This window comes from Eubalaena glacialis, chromosome 17, assembly GCF_028564815.1.
Source record: "Eubalaena glacialis isolate mEubGla1 chromosome 17, mEubGla1.1.hap2.+ XY, whole genome shotgun sequence".
Lineage (NCBI taxonomy): Eukaryota > Metazoa > Chordata > Mammalia > Artiodactyla > Balaenidae > Eubalaena > Eubalaena glacialis.
In genome coordinates, this window is record NC_083732.1 from 12746243 (window position 1) to 12753634 (window position 7392).

Consider the following 7392-nt stretch of genomic DNA (forward strand, 5'->3'; position numbering starts at 1 on the left):
CACTCTATTCCAGTGACTCTAGAATATTCTGCAAACAAGCAGACAAACTCCTGCCTCAGGGTATTTGCACTTGCTGTTCCCTTGCCTGAGATGTTCTTCCCCCAGTTACTTGTAGCCTAACTTCCTCGCGTCCCTCGGGCTTTGCTCAACATCACCTTTTTGATGAGGTCTTCTCTGGCCACCCCATTTAAAATTTCATATCTCTACCTCAATCCTTCCTATCTTTCTTCCTTACTATATTTTTTTTCTCCTTTTTTACCTTATCACTGTTTAATAAGTTGTATATTTTACTTACTCATCCTGGTGTCTTAGTCCATTCAGGTTGCTATATACCACAAACTGGGTAACTTGTAAACAATAGAAATTTATTTCTTACAGTTCTGGAGACTGGGAAGGCCAAGATCAAGGCACCAGCTTAGCCATGTTCTGGTGAAAGCCCTCTTCCTGCTTCATAGCTGGTGCCTTCTTGCTGTGTCCTCGTTGGTGGAAGGGGCTAAGGAGCTCTTTGGAGTCTCTTTTACAAAGGCACTAATCCCACTCATGGGAGCTCTACCCTCATGACCTAAGCACCTCCCAAAGGCCCCACCTCCTCATACCATCATACTGGGTATTAAGATTTCTACATATGCATTTTGGCAAGGCAGAAACATTCAGACTGTAGCATCTGATTATCATCTGTCTCCCTCAATAGGAGATAAGCTCCATGAATTTACACTTAATCATCCCCAGTGCTTGACGCATAGTAAGTGTTCAATAAATATCCGTTGAAAAAAATGAATGAATGAAACATGGATGAACTTCAAAAAGAGTATGCTAAACAAAAGAAGCCAGACACGAAATGTCATATATTGTATGATTCCATTTATATGAAATAACCAGAATAGGTAAATCCATAGAGACAGAATGCAGATTAGTGGTTGCTAGAGTCTGAGGGAAGGGAGAATGGGGAGTGATGACTTAACGGATACAGGGTTTCCTTTTGTTTTTGCTTTTTTAAAAATTGAGGTAAAGTTCACATTACATAAGATTAACCATTTTAAAGTGTACATTTCAGTGGCATTTAGCACATTCACAATATTATGCTACCATCCCCACTGTCACCACTACCTAGCTGCCAAACAGCGGAAATCAAGCTGCAATAATAGGTCAAGCAAAAGTTCTGTCATTTTCGGGACTTCTCTGGTGGTCCAGTGGTTAAGAATCCGCCTTCCAATGCAGAGGACACGGGTTCGATCCCTGGTCGAGGAACTAAGATCCCACGTGCCACAGGGCAACTAAGCCCATATGCTGCAACTACTGAGCCCGCGCGCGCCCTGGAGCCTGCGCACCACACCTAGAGAGAAGCCTGCACACCACAATGAAGAGCCCGTGCAAAGCACCGAAAGATCCCGCATGCCGCTGCAAAAGATCCTGCGTGCCGCAACTAAGACCCAACGCAGCCAAATAAATAAATATTAAAAAAAAAAAAAGTTCTGTCACTTTCAAATGATTTTCTTCCAAATATATGTGATATGATAGATTCCTCTTCCTTCCTGAACTTCTCCCTGGATAAAACCATTGCAGTGTCTAAGAGCGTACGCTTTGGGGCAGTCTGCCTGGCTCTGATCCTGACTCAGCATCTAATAGTTATAAAACCTTGCATCAGTGGTTCTCAACCAGGGGCAAGTTCGCACCTCAGGTGACACTTGGTAACGTCTGGAGACAAGTTTGGTTACAACTGATGGAATGCTACCAGCAGCTAATCTGTAAAGGCCAGGGAGGCCACTAAACATCCTACAATGTACAGGGCAGTCCCCACAACAAAGAATTACCGGGCCCCAGATGTTGAGAACACTGCAGTTGAGAAACTCTGCTTTCAACCAATCTCTGAGCTGTTTTCTCAATCAACTGTTTTTTCAACCAATCTCTGAGCCTCAGTTTTCTCATCTGTAAAATGGGGATATTAGTTCTGAGCCGATTTACAGGGTTGTGAGGATTAAATAAAATAGTGAGCAAAGGTCTCATAGCATAGTGCTTGACACATAAGTGCTATTTTTAAAGTATTATTAGATGAAGTCTGTATCTGATTATCTCGATTATTGCAGAACCAGGAATTAGGTGAACCTTATTCACCTAATAAGACCAGGTGAAATTTGCCTTCTTCCCCAACTCAAGCCCTAGATGCAAGCTTCTAACATGGAAGCATCACAAGGAGATGGAGCACTCCAATAGGCTTGCCTGATTTAGCAAATAAAAATACAGGACACACAGTTAGATTGGGATTTCAGTAATTCAAATAAATTTTTAATTTCAGTAAAAACAAATGTTTTAGTATAAGTATGCCCCATGCAATGTTTGGCACATACTTATACTAGAAAAACTATTTGTTATTTCTCTGAAGTTAAAACTTAACAGGGTAACCTGTATTTTATCTGACCACCTACACCCCAAAGCACATGCCCTCTGACAAGGAGAGTCTTCTTCACGCACAAAGGGCCTCACTTTGCATAAGTTAGAGATCGAAACCACCTCTCTCTCTCTCTGAGGAACTGAAAGGAGAATGTGCTATACCTGCTATAATTACAAATGTATCCCCAATTTCACAAAACAAGCCACTGAAGATGAAACACAGAGGTTTCTCAGAGGCCCACAGCCTGGCGCCCCCCAGTCTGCAAAGATTGGTGCTGGGTGTGGTGGTGGGGACTCCAGGTTTTAGAGCCATGACTGACCCGGGTTAGGGACTTTCTTCTGTAAAATGGCAGTAGGCCCACCTCCCAGGGGTATAGTAGGCTAACGTATAAAATGCCTGGTACACAACAGGTGATCGACAGTGATATCACTTGCATGGTGTCTGGCTCATGATGGGATTGGTAAATATGAAGTGAGTGAATGACTGCTGTATGGGGCCAGCCAGGAGGCCACAGGACTTCCTGTTGGAGGTCCGCCCCACCTCTGCTCAGCCACTAAATCTGCATCTCTCAAGTGCTTTTAAAGCCACATACTCCTGGGCACCATTCCGGACCTTTGGAATCAGAAAGAATGGGCATGGGGCCCAGGAATGAGGATGTTTATCAAGCTGCTTAGCAGGTCTGGGTTAAGAACAACCAGGATGAAGAACCATGAATCCAAATCTTGGAGGAGGGCTCTGACAAGAACCCTCTTCTTTCTTCTGTTCATCAGAGGTTCTTAGACTTTAGCGAGATGATAAGCCCTGGAAGAGCTTGTAAAACACAGATTGCTGGGCTGTACCCCCGAGTTTCTGATTTAGTAGGCAGGGTGGGCCTGAGACTTTGCATGTCTAACGAGGGTGATGCTGATGCTGCGGTCTGGGGTCAACTTGAGAACTACATCGCTCCATCCAAACCCCAGCTGCGTATCATCATCACCGGGGGTATTTATAAGTACCGATGTCTGGGCCCTAGGGAATCATATTTAAGTAGTCTCGTGGGGGACCTGAGCTCCTCATAATTCTAATGCATCTGGGTCAAGAATATCTGCCCTCCTTAAATGAGCTCCATGCTTGAACCCCAAAGTGTACCTTGGAGCCAGCGAGGAGGGCCTCTCAGGAGCTCCTCGAAACTCAGTCTCTTAGGCCTCACCCCCAGTATGTGGAATCAGAGTCTGCATTTTAACAAGACCCCCTGGCAAACCCATCACAGTAAAGTCTCAGTAGCAGTGCTTAGGCTCCAGCCTAAATGGAATGTCTTCAGAGAGGGCTTCTTCTAGCACCTCTGCCAGGGTAGGTCTCCAGAGCCCTCAGGTTGGAGAGAGAAACACAGAGGTAATACCACTCAGCCCCTCCCATTAGCCAGTCAAGCAGGTAGCCAAGCATGCAAGAAAGTCTTCCACTAACATTGATTGACGGCCTGCTGAGTAATTGTAGAAGCAAAATTTTAAAACAGAAGTAAGTGGGCATCCACACACGAACAGTGTAGAACTCTCCGCAGTGACTTCCCCCAACCTGGGAGAAGAGGACCCCTAGGGCAGGACAGACTCTGTTAAACCTAGGCTTAGCCTGGTCCTGGACAGGGGTGGCGACCAGTACCCAGAGGTGTGGTGTATACTTACTACTGCGCACAGATTATAGAGTTTGTATTCCAACGTGAGGGCTCAGCCATCCACCCCTCCACGGATTGTAAAGTACCTGAGCTAGGAGGACCCTAACTGTCAATCACAATCAATATTCTGGACTCAGAATACAAAAACCAAACAGGATCATTCTGGCAAAAAATTAATAATGTCAAATTTTGCCAAGGGTGTAGGGAATAAGTCCCTCATATCCTATGGGTGAAAGTGTCAAATGATGAGAATTTTTGGAAGGCAATTTGGAAAAATCCCTCAAAATTTTAAATATGCATATGCTGTGACCCATACTCCCACAACTAGAAATGTAACCTACAAAAATATTAGAAGAAGACATATATAAAGATACATATATAAGGATGCTCTTTGCAGCATTGTTTCTAATTTTAAAAAATTGAAATAAGCTATGGGTCTATCAAGAAAGGAGTAGATAAATTCTTACAATGCAGTAGTCTCCTGCACATTTAAAGAATGGGAACTAGATATGTCCCCACATGAATGAACGCGTGCATGTATGGGCATATGTATAGTATAGTTCCATTTCTATTTTTTAAAAATTATACATACATATACATGAAAAAAAGTCTGCAAATACACCCACCAATCTGTAAACAATGATTGCTTTTAGGAAGTGAGGCTTGAATGGGGGAAGTGGATTTCACTTTTTCCGTATACCTATCTGCAATTTTTGAATTTGTTATAATAAGCAGGTACTATTTTTATTATTTAAAATATATTTCAAACAGGTAAAAATGATTTCTTAAGAATTGTTTATCTCTGGATGTGTTTCCTAACATAAGCTCATTTAGTTACATGTTTCAGTCTTATTCATTAGACATAGTACAATATACTCTAATTAAGTTTAGGCTTTCTTAGAAAAAACCTAATCCAGCATGGGCCCCCTGAGATTAATTCCAGGTAATCCTGACTGGATTCTGGGTGCCCCAGAGGGTTCTTAATTTCAATTTAGTATCAGGTCCTTGAAACTACATTTGTATCTTTTAGCCCCTGCCCTTTAATATTGCCTCTTATTAAGCATGTGTTAACCAAAAGCCAGGATTTCTTTTTAATAAATTGCTGTTAAACCAGGTCACCCCAATTCTGTACTTAATTTTTTTTAATGTAAAGGGAGATGTTTTCATTTAGTGTTGTTAAGTTTCATCTTGTAGTTTTTATTACCTAGAGTCTGTTACATAATTTCTGTCTTCAACATAATTTTGGATCTTACTTTCTATTGTACTAGGTACTCCTCTAAACTTTATATTATCTAAAAATGTAATCACTGTGGAGGTTACAAAACTTATAGACATATCTTTTAGACATGACTCTGTTTAGCTGGAAATGACCAAAACCTACTTAAACTTAAGCACAAAGGAAATCCGTCAGATGGAGACAGAGGTATCTTATTGACCACGAGACAGGAAGACCACGGGGCCTGAGAGAGACAAGGCAGAAAATGGGAAACTATCAAGCCAGGGCAATACTCCCTCCCTCCCTCCCCTCTGTCTTTTTCAATCTCTCCACACCCACCCCTCGCTCTCCCAACACCCCCTCACCCCCCACCCCTCCCACTGGCCCTTACCTGAGTGCAAACAGAACCACAGACCCACCTGGTGTAGGCCAGGGTGAAAGGATCTGCTCCCCTCCCCCAGCTAAAACTCTTTACCCTGAGTTTGCATCTGGGCCTCGGGCCCCTTCCAGAGCAACAGTTCCATTTCTGTCCACTGGCTTGCCCTTAACTCTGCCCCCACTGGCCCTGAAAGCCACCTCAGATGTTAAAAGTCAGTACCTTCCCTCTGGCCTCAGGCCAAGGCCCAAATTTTGTTTCCAGAAAGCAGCAGTTTGGGCTATATGTTCGCTCTGGTTCAATCAAATGTGGCCAAGGGGACAAATTCAGGTGGAACAAACATGGCTCCCCAGAGCCATCCTCTGTGGCTGGGTGCAATTCTCAGAGACATAGGTGTAATGTTGACAACCACCCAATGAGTAAATGCCCCAGATTTGTCTACAGTAGAAATATCAGTGGTCACCAAATCCACGTCTAAGAGAGTATGGCTCAGGTTCCCCCTGGTTCAAAGTAGGGGGGATGGCTTTGGAGGTAAAGAATGGACTACAGTTTAGTGGTTAATTACATTGCCTTTGGAGTCAAGTTACAGTTTAAATTCTAATTCTGCCATGAACTACGTATTTTAATCTTGGGCAAATTACTCAATCTCTTTATGCCTCAGTTCCCTCACCTATAAAATGGCAAAAGTAATAGCTAGTCTCATTGAGTGGTTGTAGACATTAAATGAGATTATATATCAGGCTTCCTGGCTCTTAGCAAGCATTTAATAAATGCCAACTATCATTATTAGTATTACATCACCATCTGGCCGACAGACACATGAAAAGATGCTCAACATCACTAATTATAAGAGAAATGCAAATCAAAACTACAATGAGGTATCACCTCACACCAGTTACAATAGCCATCATTAAAAATTCTACAAATAACAAATGCTGGAGAGGGTGTGGAGAAACCCTCTTACACTATTGGTGGGAATATAAATTGGTGCAGCCATATGGAAAACAGTATGGCGGTTCCTCAAAAAACTAAAAATAGAGTTGCCATATGATCCAGCAATTCCACTCCTGGGCATATATCTGGAGAAAACTATAATTCAAAAAGATACATGCACCCCTATGTTCACAGCAGCACTATTCACAATAGCCAAGACATGGAAACAACCCGAATGTCCATCAACAGATGAATGGATAAAGATGTGGATGGAATACAATAGAATACTACTCAGTCATAAAAAAGAATGAAATAATGCAATTTGCAGCAACATGGATGGACATAGAGATTATCATATAAAGTGAAGTAAGAAAGAGAAAGACAAATACCGTATCACTTACACGTGGAATCTAAAATATGACACAAATGAACTTATCTACAAAACAGAAACAGGACAGACTTGTGGTTGCCAAGGGGGAGAGAAAGTGGGGACGGAATGGATTGGGAATTTGGGATTAGCAGATGCAAACTATTATATATAGAATGGATAAACAACAAGGTCCTACTGTAAAGCACAGGGAACTATATTCAATATCCTGTGATAAACCATAATGGAAAAGAATATGAAAAAGAACGTATATATGTATAACTGAATCACTTTTCTGTACAGCAGAAATTAACACACTGCAAATCAACTATACCTCAATAAAATAAATTTTAAAAATATTACATCATCATTATCAACATGAAGAAATAAGTCTGTAATGGTATAATGAAAGGCCATGGGTTTGACATAATACACCTATGCCTCAACCATACCTTATTTTTGT